Source organism: Lolium perenne, chromosome 4 (genome assembly GCF_019359855.2).
Source record: "Lolium perenne isolate Kyuss_39 chromosome 4, Kyuss_2.0, whole genome shotgun sequence".
Classification (NCBI taxonomy): Eukaryota; Viridiplantae; Streptophyta; class Magnoliopsida; order Poales; family Poaceae; genus Lolium; species Lolium perenne.
In genome coordinates, this window is record NC_067247.2 from 253,772,379 (window position 1) to 253,793,037 (window position 20,659).

Here is a 20,659-nt window from a genome sequence, read left to right on the forward strand (position 1 = left end):
TCGCGAGGTAGGCGACAATTAGGTTAAAATTCAATTGTGCCGCTGATGGGTGGGCCCCGCCACTCCCCGCCTCGCTTTTCGGTGCGTTCGGCGTCCCCTGTGGGGCGGAGACGGGATCGGGGCGCCGGACACCTTATCGGGGACGCGGCTGGGAACGTTTTTTGGTCGGGCACGCCCCAAATCGCTTTGGGGGACGCTGGAGATGCTCTTATACTTCTTCCACTAGTGACTCTCGGATGTTTCTGGAAGCATCCAAGATGTTTCTGTTTTTCAAAACATACAGCTAGCATGAATCAATTTATTATTCCAAATACAAATAACACTGATTCACAATTACACCTGTACGACCCCACACGGGAACAGTCACATTCCGTAGCGACAACATGAACTTATGGAATAACCGAAGGAAAGACAACAATGATGAACAAATGCTAAGAAATAGAACGCGGTTAAAGAATCGACAAATTAAAACATATGAACTCGCTTGCACGATCGATGAAACAAAGACGCCGAGTGATCCTTTACCCTGCATATGCATGCATGCATGTTTAGGGGAGCCATCTTATATATATCCCAAGTGCTAAAAAGCGCTCGGATGCTACTTGCTCCGTCGAGCACTCGCTTTGTGGCCGTCGGATCGAGTCCGTGCGAATCGATCACGGGACGCGTCGCATGTTCCGTCCCGACAGTTTCGACCTGGGGTCCCACCTCACACTAGAGTCTAGACCAGAGAGACACGCGCGTCCTCCATCTCTCCTCCTTCATCCCGTTCCCCATTCTATTCCCCAAGCTTCGTCGCTAGGGTTTCGGCGCTGATTTTTGCTCGCTGCTACGAGCGGTGCGACGAGCACGCAGGCGGGACAGCGAGGTGTGCGGAGGGCCTCGAGCTCGTCGTCGCAGAGATGCCTGAGCGCTATGCCCGGGAGACCGCCGGCAGAGAGCGAGGCGCGCGGGAGTGCGCCGATCTCGTCAACGGAGAGCGACCCGCGTGCGAGGGCGGGGTGCTCGGTGGCGAGGAGCACTGGAGAGGGCGGGGTGCTCGGCGAGGAGGAGCACTGGAGAGGACATCGACCTCGGCGAAGAGTGTCTGGGGAGCTCGGTGACGGGAGATCGGCGATGGTGAATTCAAGATCGCGGGTCCTGAGGTATGCTACAGTGTTCAAATCCCCCAGCTACGGCCGTGTTTTTGACGATTATGTGTCATAGAAACGTGAATCCACGTGTATTTTAGACCAATTTCACCCTTCCGTTTTCTGGCTGGGTATCTCCCCTGTTGGTTTGCGGTGGGTGAAACCTTGTGTGTGAAGTGTGCACACATAATCGGACCATGGCGTAATTAGATTGGGGTAGATCTTGGAAACGTCAGGTGTTAAGCTGGCATAGTCGCATAGATCATTCATTGGCCATTCTATATCCACTTTGAACTTAGCTGCAACTTGCATACACCATCATCTACTGGAAATAATCAAGCCAGCTAGTGTTGTCGGACACCACTAATTCGAGTAACACATACACGAGAGCACTTGTGTATGCATCAATACTCACATAATCACATATGTGCGAAACATAAGAGGTGAATTTAATTAATCATATGCAAGATTTGTTCCCATCTGCATGGAGCAAGAAAAGGATCATCCATCGGGCATCTACCCAACATGTATATATACTTGATCAATTGACTCCAATTTGTCATGATACTTAAGTTGGTTTCAGACATGGTTTTAAAGGCGTTAATGCGTCTTAGAGCAGAGGGGGACGCTCTGACGCCTAGGTGGGCGCTTTGGACGCCTAGGCGCCTAAAACGGCCGTTTTTCCAAGGCAGAGGGGGAACACCTGGACGCCTTAGCGTCGCCTAGGCGATGCCTTAAAAACCATGGTTCAGCATAGACTAGTTTGTTTTTGTTGAAGGTAATCAAGTTGCTTTGTAGGTTAAATTTAAGTTCATTTTATATATATATAACTAAGTTTTCTTGCCACCTAAATTGCTTCAACCAGTTTTAAAAAGCTGATTACATAGTTGTTAGGCTATGTTGTCGCACTGATTGGTAAGCGGGAGGGGTATATCATCGTAGTTAAATTGTATTTCAGCATCGACAAGTTGTTTTGCAGCATTAGGCAAGTTGATTTTGTCTACATAATAAAGTGGTTTTTGCAATGTCTTTTATAAGAACTAATTTTTTTAGTCTCCATACGTAAATTACTTACACCACTGTACCTAAGTTGATTTACATAGTTTTTAAGGGTTTTAGTGTTACAAACTGATTTTTTGTGGTTCAGGCTTAATTAAGGTCAAATACTAGGTGTTCTTGTCTACATAACTAGTTTTTTTTTTTGTGTTCATTTTTACATACAAGTAAGTTGGTTTTTCTCCATAAGTAAATTGCTTACACCGTCGTAACTAAGTTGACTTGGACTATCATCACTTAGATGGTTTCATAGCTTAAGTTTACTGAGTCCTTAAGTTTATTTGTCTCCATAAGTAAATTTCTTAGACTATCATCACTTAGTTGGTTGCATAGCTTGTATTAGGGGTTTAGTCTCACACACTTACTTTTTGTGGGGTGTAGGGGCTTAATTTAAGTTGTTGTTGATTTTTAGATTTAGTATTTTCAGGTTACAGTTTAGTTGGTTTTGCGCATAATCAAGTTGCTTTTATCAACATGCCTAAGTTGTTTCCATAATCTAAATAAGTTGTATTTTATCACTTGACCAATTTGTTGTACAAGCTATGTCTGAAGTTGTAGAGTGATTTAATTAAGTTGATTTATCAACATGCTTTAGTTATTTCCATCATCTAACTAAGTTGTATTTTATCACCTAACCAAGTGGATGTAAAAGCAATATCCAAAGTTGCATAGAGATTTAATTAAGTTTCTTTTATTAGCATGCTTAAGTTGTTTACACCATCTAAAAGCAATGTCCACAGTTGCATAGAGATTTCGTTAAGTTGTTTGCATAGAGGCGGACAAGTGTTCTCGCTTGCATTTACCAGAAGTTGATGCAGTAGCAGGGAATCATCCAGGGCCTCGTTGGGAAACTTGCTAGCAAGTATGTGTTTGAGGACGAGTGACACTTGCATGAAACTCTTAACTATTGCGAGATGGAGACTTGTAGATTGTAGCTATTGATTTCATGAATCAAGAGTATGAATTGTCCAGATATTGCTTTCCACTACCTAATAGTTCTGAGTGTAATAGATAAACTGGGCAATTTACATATATTTATATGGGGGTAGTTTTAGTTCTTCTGGTTCCTTTTTGAGCTATATAAGTTTCTAGCAATTTAATTAAATTGTTTTATCACTATGCTAAAATTGTCTATTGAAATAAGTTAAGTTGATTTCTCAAGCATGTTGAAGTTTCTTTGTCAACGTGCTTAAGTTGAGTATACTAAAATTAATCATGTTGATTCCCCCAAGATGCTTTAGTTTCAGGGTATTGGTGCAATCTCTGTAGGTGTTTCTTTTGAGCAACATGCATAAGTTTTTCACTCGTTTAGTTAGTTGCCTTGTGAAAATGCGTAAGATGAAACAAAAAATTAATTAAGTTACTCTATCGGTATGCTTAAGTTGTGAGGGTATCTACAATCTATCTTGATTTTTGTTTTCGAGCAACATGCATAAGTTAGCCACTGGTCTAATTAAGTTGCCTTGTCAACATGCTTAAGGTGCTTATTTGTGATATTGCTAAGTTGTACCGGGAAGTCGTGGATCCTGAGCGGTGTAGGTAGTGCCATCTCCAGCGCCATAGTGGAGGAAGCCATGGCGCCTAGCTCGAGCAGGTGGCGGCACCCACGATGCCTAGCGCGAATGCAAGCCTGTCGTGGCTGGTGGCCAACGTAAGTTGATTATCCATTTTAATTAACTTACTCACTTCTCCCTCATTAAGTTGATTTTTGGGTTAAATGTTTAACTTTTCTAAACATTGATGCTAAGTTGCTTTCTAGGTAATATTGAAGTTGCCTTAACATTGATGCTAAGTTGTTTTCATGCAGGAGTAGATAATAGTGTTGTTTTGTGATCTACTCATAGTTTTCAGCCAAATCTTGATTCCATGGAGTTCTGGAAGAGGAAGAAGACCTAGAGTAGTTGGTCTTGCAGAAAGGAAGAAAACCTGGAATAGCTCGTCTTGCAGAAAGGAAGAAGAGCAGGAGTAGTTTGTAATGTCTGCTGTTTTCTTATTTTGCGTGTAACTTCCCTTTTTCTTGGTTGGATGCTGAACCGGTTAAACCAGCAAATGTATCTCATCACACTACTATCTGCTGTCTTTACCTTCTGTGTAACCTCTTATTTTTTTGGCTGGATGTCTGAATCAGTCAAACCAGCACCCGGATGCTGGGATGGACAAACCAGCACCGGATGCTGGCTAGCCGTGTCCTATCCCAAGTGCTAAAAAGCGCTTGGATGCTACTTGCTCCGTCGAGCACTCGCTTTGTGTATATTCACTAATTGGAGACTCCCATCAAGCCTGCACGTTGATCCTAGAAAACAACAACTAATTATCCGTCCGATCTGTGCTTTAGCTATCAGCAGCCGTCAGATGAATTAACATACTAAGTTGTCTCCCGCACACGCGTAGGTTTTTTTTTTTTTGGCAAATCCTTATGATTGGTGCCTAAAAGAATCTGAGTTGATTTTCTTCTCCTAGCACGCACGCGAGTCATCCATGGACGTGCAGCATGACTTCCAAGGTCCATCCGATCCGCAATCGAAATCTCTAGAAAGGTGAGATCAAGTCCAACCTTCCCCAATCCCATCTCTATGGGAGATGCCGCATCTGCCCTCATCCTCGCTGCAGCAATCTCCGGATCATGCAGGTTGTGCGGGTCATGGCCGCAGTATCTAGCGGCCAAAGTTTGCATCCTCTCCGGCGTTTTCCGAAGTGTTAGCCCAGCACTCGACTGACCTGGAAGTGATCATGGGCGCCGGGTCTAACAATCCCTTTGATCAAGTTGCACCGATTATAGTGGCCCGAGGTCCTGTGCTGTGAGGCTTCAAGGGAACAGATCGCTCGGCGGATGAATCATTGTTGGATGTTCCACGTAATTTGTTTGAAAAATTGATTCCTTGGCATCCAATGTTGTTGTATGCATTGCTAATTTCGTACTACGTATTTGTAGAACAATCTCAATTGATCTATCTATTGTTGGTCGATGCAGCAGATGAGATTCTGGATTGTGCACGGACGGTAATTGAGGCAGATGTAGGCTACAGTGTATATACACTACACTCCTGCCTAGGCAAGTAACTCCTCACGTTTAAATCCATGCTCTATTTTGCAGTTCGTTGAATTTATCAGCAAAACTGATAAACTTGCTTATTTAAAATGTATGAACAAAAAAGATACTCAGCTTTTTAGGTCTACCAGTTTTGAGTCGAAGTAACTGATCGAGAATTTTTCTGCATGGTCTCAAACGGCACCACTAAATCCTTGATATATTGTTCAAAAAAAAATTCCTTGACAGAAGTTCACACGTTCTATGCATAAGGAAGTCAACACAGTCACACAGATGAAAGGTTCACTCTCAGGCTAGCCAGCTATGATGCTTACATGAGAGGCTTTAGAGATACTTATTCATATTATCTTATCTATATATAATCTAATATTTACTAACTAGAATGTTAGCCAATGAAATATGTTCCGCACAGAGAGAGTTTGCAGGTTCTGTGTTGGTTTTCCATGCACGCATAATCTCAGATTTTTTGTATGCCATATCTATCCCTCATGCCTCATCAGCATTAAGTGAAGCAATGGTGCCTAGGTTATGGATAATTTGTACATTTGACATTTTATATAGATCAACTTACTGGGTTTGTTCAACTAATGTAAATAAAGTGTATAATCGTTTCCATGTAAAATGTTTTATGAAGTTCAGTGTTGTTCCTATAAACTTTTTTAGGCTGACTGCATGTTTGGATGCAAAAAAGTAGTATGAATTTTGCCTAACGCTGTAACTATGTAATTAATCTACATTTTCTTTGGAGGTCTGATATTTAACGTTGGAGCGGCCGCTTATAGAAAATGTAATATGGAATTATAAACTATGGCCTATCAAAGTATCCTTTCGCATGCCTTTCATAAGGTACAATAGTTAGTTGTCTAGATTGCTAATGGCCACATAATGTTAGTTGAAATATATTTTCATCACAATAGTAAATTGATGTCTTCTATCATCCATATGAATGCAGTAACTTTACTATATGTCCCCATCAAAAATATAGAATCTTCATCATTAGTGCTCATATGAGTTTAGCTACTACCAACATGCAGAAACAGCCTAATTATTTATCACATTGAAAGTGTTTCTGTAATGTTCTTGCAGGTATAACACAAATGATCCACTTCTATAGGTATATTATCGATATACCTTTTTTTCAAATCCATGTAAATCTGGTGTGCATAAGGACATGGGCGAAATTAATCGCGTGTGGTTCTCACAGAAGTATAGATGAGGCTGAGGTGGTGTAGCTAAGAAAGGCTGCATATATTTTTCCATAAGAAAAGCATGCTGCATCTAATCTTTTGCTCGGTGACCTACATTGTTGGAGAGTTCAGCTAGGAGCTCTAACACATCAATGTCTACATGAGCTGTGCCTCATGAAGTGCATCTGGTGCACAATTATTTAATAATACGATATTGGTGTGTCCCGGTCAAAATCATCACATTTTTCCTCTATATACTTAAGCCTTCTATTTATGCAGCTCCATTCTCTCGCAAAACAGGCAGAGAAAGGCACGATGATGTCCATTAATTTTGTGGCTGCTATCTGGGATAGACTGATACAAGTTTTCTGTTCTCTGTTGTATGCCAAACACAAAATGGATGATCATTTGGAGTTGAGGCGCGGAGCTTGCCGGGGACTTCTCCAGTTCTATTCAACTTTGGAAGGTATTTTCAACTGTTGTATTCATGTGTTCTTACTATGTGCATTGCTTCCATCAATTGTTTTCCACTTAATAATTTTAAGATCTTATTATATACGATTTTGTCATGAATATACTTTGGGTTCCTATTTTGTTACATTAAAGGGATTATACACCTAGACAAACTCATGGAAAGAAAAGAACACATATACGATGAAGACGGAGTTAATTAAATCATGCATTTAACTAGAAGTTGTAGTTGCATACATGCATTTAACCAAGTTGTAGCTGCATACTTAAGCTCCAATGATTAATAGAGATATGAACGAAAATTAAATATAGAGGAAAGATACAACAAAGTAAGAGTTCAACCGAAGATGGAATAAATTCATGATGGTTCAGCATTATGAGTTGAGTTTAGGGTTGTCCGGCTAAACTTTCTTTCATCGAGCTATTTTTTTTAGAACTAAACAACTTAAAGAATTGAAGTATGAGACATAAGGATGTAGCCTCCCGTGCGATGCACAGGTTGATGACTAGTACTACTAATGGTAGTTGATTGCCCGACAGTTCTTCCTGATCTGGCCCTGGTGGCCGGTCTTGACCTCGACGCCGGCCAGCTTCACCATGGACTTGGCGAACCTGCCCTCCCACCACCCGGGAATGTTGGCGTTGTCCTCCACCATCCTCGCCGTCTCCTCCGATGTGAGTAGCGTGGCGTCAGAGGTGAAGAGCACCGTGTGCTCCAGCACGTTCTTGTAGTACTGCCTGTCAAGAACGTTGGGCGTCACCATGTCCTGCATCACCACCGGGTCATTGCCACCGGGGGTCGCATCGGCGGGGCACTGACTCCTTAGGAACCAGGCGAGGCCGTCGTTGATGTCGGAGGGGGTATTGAGGCGGTCGGAGACGAAGGAGGAGCAGTGGGAGCGCCCGATGGTGTGCGCGCCGGAGAGGAGGACGAGATCCTCGGTGTTGAGTCCCTTGACGACGAAGCTGTCAACGAGATCGCTGAGGTTGGAAGTGGGTGGGACCAGGAACTTGAGAGGCTCCGAGGCATTGGAGAAGGTGCCATCGCGGCGGCCGGATGGCATTCGAAGGCGACATTGCCTTTGCCGAGGATGCAGGACGCGTCGCGGGCAGCGAAGGCAAGGATGTCGGCGCAGGAGACGACACCCGGGCAGACCGCCTCCACGGCCTCCTTGATCGCGTCGATGAGCTCAAAGCCACGCACGGACTGGTGGTTCGGGGGGCTGAGCTTCTCTGGCGCAGGGCTGAACGGTGTCGGGTCGAGGAAGATGGAAGCGTCGCAACCCTAAATCACCATTCATCAGCAATTTAATCAGGGTGTGTCTATGTCTCAGTTAACTGAGATTTTATTAAGTTTCAGTCACCAAAGAAAAGTGTAACCGTAGTTTAAAGAAAAGTGCAACTCAATCCAGTTGCACATTTCTGGCAGAAAAGTGCAATTGCAATTTTTTAACAGAAAAATGCAACTCAAGCATTTTTTTTTGTAAGTGACTTTGATTTAAGAAAATCTCAGTTAACTAAGACGTAGCAAAACCGATTTAATCAAGTCCACCTAATCCATAATAATATACGTTTTCTTGCACTAAATATATGTAACTAACTAAATGTCTAAGATTTGCAGTATCAGAATAAAAATCAAAAAAGTTCAGTACCTCGACAAAGCAGTCGTGGAAGAGCATACGGATCATGGCAGCGCCATTGCCGGGGTTCTTGGAGATGGCATACTCCATGACTCCCTTGACGACGGACTCTGCTTGGGGGCGCTTGTCGTGGTAAAACCCGATCTCCAGTGGCCAGTAAGGGCTGGCCTGGCACCCCACAGCGAGGAGCAACAAGGCACAAGCCACCAAAACGTTCAGCTTTTCAGCACCAACCGCCATTGTTGAAGCTAGCTTGACTAGATAGAAGAGTGAGGTGATATATCGAATGGCTGATGCTATAGCTCGAGTAGGAAGCTTGTTATATAGGTGGGCATTAGAAGACCGGCCGGCCTTGCCAAGAATACACATATAATGTTGCCATGTGCTGTGCCTGGGATTAATGAAATTTGAGAGCTTTTGCTTCGTTGACACCTTACTATTCCGGGTTGTTGCTACCAATCTTCATTCAGTTCCATCAAAGTACTCCCACCCAGACCCAGTGCACTAGTAGAAAACCTCTCATCCATCTAAGCCTTTAGTACCGGTTCCCTTACGAACCGGTACTAAAGGCGGCATTAATACCGGTTCCGTGCATTGGACATCAATACCGGTTCGTTATGGACCTTTAATACCGGTTCGTAACAGGTTTGAGCCCAGTTTCCAGGCGGTGGTGGGGTAAGGGTTGCACCTTTAGTACCGGTTCGTGTAAGGAACCGGTACTAAAGGGTCTGTGCCCTATATCAGCACGCAGCCGCGCGCCCGACCCCCTGCATATCTCATTCCTCCTTCTCCTCCTCTCACATTTCCAAATATTTTGCACCTCTCACACTCCAATAATCTTCATTTTTCTCCACCATTTTAACAAGATTAACGGCATACATCTATCCAAGGGTTAGCAATATCATCCTTCCTTCCGGCGTTCCTAATTTAGCTCAGTTCTTTGGTAGTTTTAACTCGTACTATTTTTGTAGTGCAAGCAAGGTGTTCGATGAAATGCCTAAGTTAGTGATTTTATTTTTTTATATGCAATTTGAGCTGAAATTATGGTATGTTTTGTAGGTTTTAATTAATATCATCCCCGTCCTTACCGCTATCGATCGCCAACGTCGTCCCCTAGCCGGCACGGTACCACCTCGGTGAGCCCCTCTTCTTTTTTATAAAAAACAATTAGTTTTATGTGACAGGTAGACCCGCAGTACGGAATGACTACAGTGGATTTCAAGAATCTAGGGTACGACACCGAACCATTCGTCCTAGCCAGTGAAGTGGCTCAGGTTTTTTATGTGAAGGATATGTCTAGCAAACCGAAAAAAGAAAAGAAAGGCAAGAGGACACATCATACGATGAGCCAAAGCGGCACATAGTTCTTTCAGGAAAAAGAAACATCGTGGGAGTAGAGGACAAGACAGACATGTCAGAAGATTATAATAAGTTTGACGATATTCCACCCTTCAAGGTAAAAATTGACCCAAGCATCATCTTAAACAATGAAGATTGTCCATGGTTGCGTCGCAGTAAGAAGAAAGGGAAACAGGCGAAGAAAACTCAGAAGACTAGCTAGCTACATATAGGGATCATAACTTGTGTATCTCAATATGGAAATCACTTTTGTGTAATGATGTTACTGTATGTAAGATATTAACAATGGAGATGGTTGGCTTGTTTTACTAGTTAAGTCACGGGCTTGCAGGGAAATTTTTCCGAGGCGGAACTTCCGAATATGCCATATATAGGGCATGTGCACCAAGGGCATATTCGAGAAGTTCCGCCACGGGAGATTTCCCAACCCTTTCCCCAACATTGTTAGAGGAGATGGAGTCTTCCACGGGCTTGCAGGAAAAAAATTCCGAGGCGGAACTTCCGAAGATGTCATAGGGCGTGTGCACCAAGGGCATCTTCGACAAGTTCCGCCACGGGAGATTTCCCAACCCTTTCCCCAACATTGTTAGAGGAGATCGATGGAGTCTTCCACGGGCTTGCAGGGAAAAATTTCCGAGGCGGAACTTCCGAAGATGCCATAGGGCGTGTGCACCAAGGGCATCTTCGACAAGTTCCGCCACGGGAGATTTCCCAACCCTTTCCTCCATCCATGGTGATGAAACTCTCCATCCATGTTGGCTTGTTGAGCTGCTTCCCATGGTGTATCGATGCTCCTTTTATAGGCACGGCGCCGCTTCTACTTTGTCTTCTTCTTCCTCCGACAGGGCGTCGTGCGCTACATACTTTAGCTCATCGAGCAGAGCGTCCTTATCCCGCCGACAGCTTTAGTACCGGTTGCACCCACCAACCGGTACTAAAGGTTACCCACGCGTCCTTATCCCACCGACAGTGCGTCGTGCGCTACATACTTTATCTCATCGAGCAGGGCGTCCTTATCCTGCCGACAGCTTTAGTACCGGTTGCACCCACCAACCGGTACTAAAGGTTACCCACGCGTCCTTATCCCACCGACAGGGCGTCGTGCGCTACATACTTTATCTCATCGAGCAGAGCGTCCTTATCCCGCCGACAGCTTTAGTACCGGTTGCACCCACCAACCGGTACTAAAGGTTACCCACGCGTCCTTATCCCACCGACAGGGCGTCGTGCGCTACATACTTTATCTCATCGAGCAGGGCGTCCTTATCCTGCCGACAGCTTTAGTACCGGTTGCACCCACCAACCGGTACTAAAGGTTTGCCTCTGTCTTCCCGCCTATTTTCTTCCCGCGCTTTCCACCGGTTCCCGCCTCTGTCTTCCCGCCATTTTTTCACTATATATATGTAGGCTTGGCCACCATTTACATATCACATCTAGACTCATATCTGCAAACCTCATCATTCTCTCCCATGGCTTCCATCGCATCTCTAACCCCCCGGGAGGCGGAGGCGCTTTGCGCCTCGAACTACCCCTGCCCGCCGGGCTACCGCGTCCCGACCGGCTGGTTGCTAAGCGTCGGAGGCGTACCGGTCCCTCCAGTCCCTCTAGGTGTGGCGCGCGAGATGGCCATCACGAACCACTACTACTTCGAGCTCACGCCAGAGCTGCGGAGGAATCCCAGTGGCATCCCGACTACAGCCCGACTTGGGAAAGCTTCTTCATCAATCGGCGTGAGAGGGCGCTTGCCAGGCACGAGGAGGGCGGCCCGCCTCCTCCGAACTTCAACGAGGCCGGCCGTCGGCTGTGGTGGCGCGGCCGGACTCTCCAGGGCGTCATGGCCTACCGTGGCCCCCGCCTGCGCTACCCTCAGTCCCAGCCCACGCGTGCTCACCCGCCGACGTTCGAGTACCGCGACCCCGATGCCAGCGACGATGATGACGGCGACTACGACGACTACAGTGGCGACTACTACAGGGCTAGGCACGAGTATGACTGAATGACTCCAACAGTAGAATTTGGCCATGTATCTTTAATTTTCAGTTAAGCTATGTACTTTTAATTCGAGTTCACTCGTAATAAAATTTTATTCCCGCCCTTTCTTTCCCGCCTTTTTTCCGTCGTACGTGGCGGGAAAGTTTCCCGCGCGGACGGCGTCGTGGCAGGAGTAAAGAATAGAAATAGATAATATATAGAAAAGAATTAGAAAATATATAGAAAAGAAATATAAAAAAGGATATAGAAAACAAATAGAAAAGAAAACAAACGAAAAAAGAAAAAGAAATAGAAAACAAATAGAAAAGAAAAGAAATAGAAAATAAAAAGAAAAGAAAAGAAAAAAAACAGAAAAGAAAAGAAAGAAGAAACATAAAACAAAATAAATATAAAAGAAATATAAAAGAAAAGAAACACAAAAGAAAGGGAAACGAAAATGAAAAGAAAAGAAATAGAAAATGAAAAGAAATAGAAAATGAAAAGAAATAGAAAATGAAAAGAAAAGAAAAGAAACACAAAATAAAAGAAAAAAGAAACAGAAAAGAAAGAAGAAAACAGTAAAAGAAAAAAATACAGCAAAAGAAAAGAAAACAGTAAAAGAAAAAAGAAAACAAAAAAAAACCCTTTAGTACCGGTGGGTACCACCAACCGGTACGAAAGGTCTTTCGTACCAGTTGGTGGTACCAACCGGTACTAAAGGGTGTTCCCCTCCATTTCACTTAGCCGCGCGGGCAACTGCCCCCAAATCCCCACATTCTTCACACGCGCGCAGACCACGCCGTCGCCGTCGCCGAGTACCGCGTGCTCGTCGTCGCCGTCGTCCACGCCGTCGCCGTCGTCCCTCGTCAGCGCCACGCCGCACCACGCCGTCGCCGTTGTCCGCACGCAGCACCAGGCCGGCCTCTCCTCTCTCCGCGCCGGCGCAGGTATGTCCTCCACGCCACCATGGCACCGTCATCGACGTCCCTCTCCCCTTGTCGTTCCCCTCGCCTGCGCGCTCCACTGCATCGCCGAGAAGGTCGTCGTCGCTGAGAAGGTTGCAGTCGCCGTCCAGAAGCTGCTGCGCTCCCTCCGCCTCGGCGCCGGCCAGGTCACACCCGGAAGGTGTTCGACCTAATGCCGAGGCGCGCGTACACGGCGTGGTGACCGCGCGGTGGTGAAGGCCGTGCGCTAGGGTGAGGCAGGAGGCGGTAGATGGACGAGATCGCGGAGAGCGCGTGTCGGCAGATGAAGTGGTGGCGGTGGTCGAGGTTGTCGAGGATGGAGGGCACGAGCGGCTTGAGCACCTCCGGCTCGGAGAGGCGGCAGAGGAAGAGCAGCGTGACGCCGCGGATGTACTCGTTGGGATGCTGCAGGTTGTTGTGGAGGTTCTGGCAGGGGTGGGCAGGGTCTCGCCGTTGAGGAGGAGCATGACGGCGCGCTTCATGGCCTCCACCTTGGCGGCGACGTCGCTGCCCTCGAGATCCGCCTTGATCTCGTTGGCCATGGCAGCGGAGCCCTTGTCGAAGTGGACCAGCAGCGTGCACGGCTTGTCCATGGCGCCGTGTCGTACGTGCACCCGCGCCGGAGGGCGCTGACGGCTTGTCCATGTTCTTTTTAGATGAATTTTTAGAGTAATGTAGAGATGCCCAGCGTCGGCCGCCTCCCCCACCACACGGCCGACCAGCAGCGGCGCGCCTCGCGGAGGCTCCAGGAGGCCAGGCTGTACGCGGTCGCGGCGTACCTCGCCGTGGAGCAGTGCTGCGTCCACGTGCCGGGCGCTGGGACAGCTTGAGGCTCTTCCCGAGCGAGCATCGCTCGTCGGAGACCTGGGTGCCATTTGTAGCTCAACTCTGAACTTGGGTGCCATTTGTGTGTCCGTAGTTACATGTGAACTCGCAAAGACTTCGGGATTAGCTGGCCAGTGTTGTGTCGTTGTTATCCATAATGTTTATATATTGCCAAAACGCATCCATTCTACATTATTTGAGCAGTGAATTTCGAAGTTGATTTTGTCTCTGCAAATGAACTGCAAGATTTCTTAAGGGCATGCTTGTGTTTTTGTTTGGCATATTTATTTCAAAAGGAGGGCATATGTGTTTGTATTTCACATGATTATGCTATTAATTGCTTTCTTCATTTTGCAGTGACATTGAGGTATGGAGGACGACACCTTCGTCCGAGATGAGGAGGGGGAAGAAGCAGTGCAGAAATTGATCTATGAGAGTGCCCGTGGTCCGGAACCCGACGATGGAGATGACAACGAGTACCAAGACTTTCTGAATGATTTTGGCGAGGGACTTGAGTCTGAACAAGTTAGAAAAGACAATGAAGTGTCCATCACAAACTCCGGCGAGGTGTATATCTATGTATCAATTAGTCTGTGTTCATCCCTAGATGCATTCATTTATTTGTATTGCACTTATTAACGAATAATTTTTTCTTTTAGCCTTCTGGATCATCGAGCAAGTCTGTTAGAACAAAACGAGGCCCGACGCGGGTGCTAAAGGGCGAGGGCAGGTTAGCCCTCACGGCATTCAAGGATAATGGTGAACCAGTTCATCCCAACGAGTTTTGCCGCAAATTTACAAGTCAATCCGGAGTTATTGTTAGGGACCATGTACCGATCAGCATTCAAGAGTGGCATAAGCCGAAGAACCCGGAGAGTGGTGCTAGTTATGTCAACGACACGATGAAAAATTTTCTTTGGGACACGCTACTGACAAAGTTCAGCCTACCGGAAGACATGACGGAAGGCCAGAAGAATAAAGTCAAGGAATGGACATTGAAGAAGATGGCCATACAATTCCAGAGCTTCAAGAAAAATTTATGGGACAAATATAAGAATGAAGATCCAGTATTCGATGATAATCTAGTGAAGATAAAAGATCACTGGGCCGCATTTAAGGAGTATAAGAAATCGTCTACTTTTGTGTCCCGATCGAAGAAAAATACCGAAAATGCTGCAAAGAAGAAACTTCCGCATCATTTGGGGTCAGGTGGCTACAAGAGTGCCATTCCGAAGTGGACAGCATTTGAGAATAAACTGATGGATCATGGAATCACTCCACAGACATGGGACTGGCCCGAACGGTCCAAGTTCTGGTTGTTCGCTCATGGGGCAGGGTTGGACCCAAAGAGAGGGCTGATCGTTGCGAAGGGAAAATTGAAGGAAAAAATTGAGGCAATTGTACCGAAGCTTGTAGATGCAATTGAAAAGGTCAGAAAGGGAGAGTACATTCCCGATCGAGAGAATGACGAGCTGACACTCGCTCTGGGGAACCCTGAACATGTTGGACGGGTACGAGCTTGCCCAGGTCTCACCATGAAGGAAGCGTGACCGGACAGCGCTGACACTTATAGAAGCCGTTCGCGAAAGAAGAAGAAGGACGCCGACATTGTAACGGAATTGTTAACTAGGGTGGAGGCTCTTGAGAGAAATCAGAGGGCACCTGATCAGCCGCTGTTTCTACAGGATCCACAAGCCGATGCTGCCCCATCTCAGCGAAGAAGCAGTGTCGGTTCCTCGCATCTTGACGGATGTGGAGGAAGCTACCCCGTGGATTATGTCATGGAGAAGACAGATTGCGAGCTACATATGTTATTCAGGACCGCGTCCGTTAAGGTGGCGGTCGGCTATGTGTACCCAAGTGAAGATGGAGCAATGCACCATCATATGCCCATTCCACCTGGCTGTGTTCGTGTCGGGGTGGATGAAGTTGTTCCGGGTTTTGAAACAGTGGAGCTTGATATTCCTAGAGGTGAAGATGAGAGGACACTGGCCGATGTCAAGCACGGTTTCGCCCTATGGCCGAAGAAGTACGTCGTCCTTTTGCAAAGGCCACCGACTCCTACACATGAGCAGCAAATGCCATCGACTCCTCCTGGTGGCAGTCCTGGTGAGCAGCCAAGTCCACACCTACCTGAGAGGGACCCCAGCGTGAGTCCACCATCTCGAGATCCTCCGCGACGTAAGACAGCGTCCGTTAAGTGGAACGGTACGCTGCCTAGGAAGAAAGCTAGAAAGGAGAAACAACTGCCGCCTACTGAGAAGTTACCTTGGGAAAAAACTCCAGAGGAAAACGCGGAGGCCGTTCAGGCCGAGTTGAAGAAATGGTTTGCACCGAAAGTGCCAGAGATACCTTTCGAGAAGACACTAGATCCGGTGAAAGTTGTGCGTACCGTTGACAATCTATATGACCCTGTACCATCGCCGCCATCTGACTATGCGCGTTCTATTGAAAGGTCGTATGACAAGATGATCGAGGCGACAAAACCCGTTCAATCGGGTATCAGGGAGATAAAAGGGATACACAGTGTCTACCAGCTCGGACAACAACCCGTTCAATCGGTCGCCCCTCTCAAGGTGTTTGACGGGAAGACCGTTCAAAGTTCTCGACAAGACGCAACTGATTACGCCTTCGCTGAACGAGCATATCAGTTTGTTCAAGGGAAAGATTTGGTCGAGAATCTCAGGAAGGTACCAACATGTATGCGTAACTTGCATTCGTGGTACCTTAAGGCCTCAAAGGAAGGGATCGAGACTATCATGGTGCGAGTTAGGGAAGAGCACTACTTCCAGGAGTACTGTGTGAACGTTGACTTCGCAAACTCTTTCAGTTATACAATCTCCGGGCCCTCGACAAATCAATCATCAGTTTCTATTGTCTGTAAGTGATTTATTTATTTAATTTGAGAAGTCTTTAGCTCAGCTCGTTCATTGTCTGCAGATTATAATCTTTTGTGCGCTATATTATGCAGATCGAAGATGCTCGAATGCAAAAGGGACGATATCACAGACATTGGGTTCATTGACCCGCACACAATGCATGTTAAAACCATAGAGAATCCCCTCTATAACAAGGATACACCGCAGACTTTGCTAAGGTTTTTGAAGCGACAACGTGACAAAAAGCTAATAATTTGGCCTTACAACTTCGAGTGAGTCTTACTGTCTTATAACACATTATATTTTGCTCACCGTATGTCAAAATTTTAACTAATGACTTATATATATGACACTACATATTGAAACGTGCGTAGCTTTCACTTTATTCTTCTCGTCATCAATTTGGAAATTGGAGAAGTTGAAGTCTTTAACTCACTAAGCAAAAAATCGGAACTATACGTGTCTTGTTTTTTAATGCTCAGAAGGTAATTTTAATTCTTATCGGTTTGTTTCGTTAATTTCCTACTTTGAACTAATTGATGACTCTTTTATGCATTTTCTTTTGTCGAGCAGCGTATGGCAAACTTTCATCAAGGAAGATACGTCCCGTGAATGGACACCGAAGCTGCGATGGCGTGCGAAAGTAAGTAGTACTACCTAGCTGTTTGATTGAATTATATTCTTGTAAAGAAATGCCCGCAACAACCTCCGGGGACCGATCTCTGTGGATTCTTCGTTTGCGAGTACATCCGCAGAATTGTCAGCGAGAGAACGAATAATGAAAGAAATAAAGAGGTACAAAAACAATCTTCACAAATTTGTTTTGTTATCATAAGTTGTGCTGAGTTTCAGTAATAGTTGTTTCATGTATTCATTTGTATCTTATTCTTTTATAGTTGGCAAGAAAGCGGAACAAGCTCTCAATCGATGACCGCTTCATAGCAATAGGCGAGGAATTGGCGGGATTTTTCCTTCGGGACGTCATACCACCACTCGCAGAGTACCACTATGAATGAAGATGTACATGTTACATATATAGTTGACTCGAAGAGTACCACTATGCTACATGTAATAGACATATATAGAGTACGCCTCGGAGAGTACCACTATGCATGAAGATCGATCTTCATGCATAGTGCTACTTAATTTGCGATCTTATGCAATAACATGTGTGTTATATTATATGCACCAACTTGCTATGCATCATCTTGATCTTCATGTACTACCTAAACCCAAACGCGTTTCTGGTGCATCGACGCGATATGAAACAAACCGATATCCCTAAACCCCTCCAAAAACCCTAAAAAACCAATTCTCTGCCGCGGCAGAGATTTGGGAAAATTCCCTGCCGCGGATGGGAACCTTTGGTACCGGTTCGTATTACCAACCGGTACCAAAGCTCCTTGGCCCTGAGCTCTCCTGGTGGCCCACGTGGAGGGCCTTTTATACCGGTTCGTAAGCAACCGGTACGAAAGGGGGGGGGGGCCTTTAGTGCCGGATAATTAATACCGATTGCTCAACCGGTACTAATGCCCCTCTGGAACCGGTACTGATGAGAGATTTTCTACTAGTGGTGGCACCGAAAAGGCCAAACTAACCAGAGGGCGCCGATGATTCATAATTTTATACACATAAAGTAACAAACGGTTGTTCACTAACCCTGATGGTTACACGCGGTTGACCCTGATTGACGTGAATGGCCGGGTCATATCTCTAAGCGAGAGCTGATTGATGTAGCCAGCTCCATGTTTCCTTTTATTTTTAAACAGAAGGCACAATGTGCCCAGCCTTAAATTAATAAAGCCCATACGGCCAGGTTTGTTACAAGATGTAGAGAACCAGCTTACAAGCAACATAGACAACAGCAAAACAAAGGATAAACACAAGGAAAGCAGCTGGAGTCCTCGATGCCCTTCAAACGAGAGCGAAGCACCAGGGGGCGTCGAAGAGAGTGCTCGAAGAAGAAGCGTCGTCAACAGAGTGGCCGTCCATGCCTGCACCAGGAGGAGCAAGCCATCGCCTGAGCGTTCTCTTCCATGACCGGAGAGGGACCCCCGCCCCCTCGCCCCGGCTCGAAGGGCGCCGCACCGCCGTCATTGGAAAAGCTCACCCTGAGCAGAGAACCGTCCAGAAACCAGATTGCCAATCGGACAAGACAGAGACGAGCTACACATTGCACCGAGCTCGCCTTGAGACGCCATTGCCGCCCGCCAAGGATCCACTCACGCCGAACCGAAGCCACGGGTCTGATCGTTGAAGAAGAAGTTGCAGAGGACTAGGAGCGCACCAAGGTACACCGCGAGCCACACTGCCGCCGCAGCCACCACCAGTCAACACAAAGCCACACCCACCGCCCCATCGAACCCAAGGCGGCGCCTTCAAGAAGGTCACGACGCTACCAGCGCCGCCGCCGCCCCAACAAAGTTGGGGTTTTCACCCGGAAGACGGAGGGGGAGGGGGAGGGGAGGAGAGGAAGGACGGTACCTCAAGAAGGATGCACGGCGCCCCCAGGCGTCGTCACCGTCGGACCAGCGAGGCTGACCAGGGATTTCTCCCTCTCTCACAACCCAAGAACCAGCACCTAACCCGGCCAGAGATCCGGCGAACGAGGGTCGCCATGGATAGAACCGGAGATGCAGGGTGGACCTCGGACGAAGTGGGGATGACGGCCTTCAGATCTGGCGCCGGCGTTCGCGAAACCGCCCCCACGCCACAACCAGCGCCCGACAACACCTCGCCGTCCGCACGGCCGAGGGTGCAGGGCCGCATCCACGCGCACTGCTCGCCGCCAAGCCAGTGGCGCCTCACCCTGAGGCCGCCGCCTCAGCTGCATCGTCGCAGCCGTCGCCCGCGAGGAAGGCGACCGCGCCGCCGAGCTCCGTCGCCTCGACCTCGAGGAATCGCCTCGGCGCGGCGCGCAGGCCCGCCGCGCGAGGAGCCGTCGATCCTCGTTGTGGATCTCCGCCGCCCGAGGGAGAGGCCCCGCGCCACCTCCACACGAGCCAGATCCAGGGGCCCGCCGCCGCCGGCACCGCCCGGGCTTTGCCCGGCGGCTGACGCCGGCGGCGGCGGCGACGGGGGGGAGCGGGGAGGAGGGGGTGGGGTTTGGGTTTGGAAAATCGCCCGCCCGTTGCCCGCGGGGAGCGACAGGACGGGCCGAGAGTGGAGCCACCCACCTCCAGTTTCTCCTGTTTCCTTTTATTTCAGTTTTATAATCTATAATCCACCAATTGCAGGATGGAGACGCAACATTTTCCGGTCGTTGAGGGGTCAGGTCACTAAAGAACATTTCGTTTGACGGTGTGTATGTGTGTTGGATTTGTGTTCTTAAAATCCGTTGAGGGTTTCTGGACAGAGACAAATTAAAGGGTGGTTGACGCGTGAGAAATTTCCTGCGAGGATACTTAATTTGTGAAGGGCACGCGCGCGGGCATTTAACTATCAAATCTTTGGTGAAAGAAAGCCGGTGCAAGCTTTTAGCAGGTGAGACGTACGTACGTACGCTAACTCCAGGAAGCGTCACAAGCGGAGAGCACACATTTTAATTGCGTCGTCTCTTGACCAAATTCATTTGGCACTTCTGATCGAGAGCATGGTTTTTGAGTTAGATGATGACGTTAAAGTTAAACCTGACGCGCATCCGTTCGTAATACATGCGGGGGCCATGGCTGCGCGTGCAAACCGGCCGACAGTTAAGTAGCGTAGCATACGTACGTACGTAACGGCCGTGAGCATGTCTGTGACTGTGATACTACGTTATCTCTTCTTCTGTTTCCATTATTATCATACTGCCGACTACAGCTGGAACAAACGAACGAGCTACCACTTCGCACCGATATCTTAAGCCACTTGTACGTATTAGTTAGGTACAGCACGCTGCGTGCAAAGATAAAAATGCCAACTTTGCTTCTTCTTCGTATACCATTTGGTAACTTAGAAGATTTTGTTCATGCAGTATTCGAACATAAAGTTTTTCTGAAATATATGTGGACAAATATATGATTTGAACTAGCTAGTGACTGCATGCATGCATCCGATAGCCAAACAAAAGCAAGTTAAAATTTACTGTGCGGTTATTACAACATATGTCTTTTATATGTTTGTTGTCAAAGTTCAAATTCATGGTA

General features: G+C 46.9%; 2 long non-coding RNA genes and 1 pseudogene across 2 annotated transcripts; 2 read left to right on the forward strand and 1 right to left on the reverse strand.

The window, feature by feature from the left end:
• Nucleotides 1–755: 755 nt before the first annotated feature.
• On the forward strand, nt 756–4,254 carry LOC127332238 (uncharacterized). Its single transcript, XR_011743522.1, has 3 exons — nt 756–1,145; nt 3,667–3,837; nt 3,994–4,254. It is a non-coding gene; the product is annotated as an uncharacterized lncRNA (long non-coding RNA).
• Nucleotides 4,255–7,213: 2,959 nt separating this feature from the next.
• On the reverse strand, nt 7,214–8,807 carry LOC127329949 (peroxidase 2-like; annotated as a pseudogene).
• Nucleotides 8,808–17,068: 8,261 nt separating this feature from the next.
• LOC127329948 (uncharacterized) lies at nt 17,069–17,863 on the forward strand. Its single transcript, XR_007869063.2, has 3 exons — nt 17,069–17,175; nt 17,223–17,327; nt 17,429–17,863. It is a non-coding gene; the product is annotated as an uncharacterized lncRNA (long non-coding RNA).
• The last annotated feature ends 2,796 nt before the right edge of the window (nt 17,864–20,659 follow it).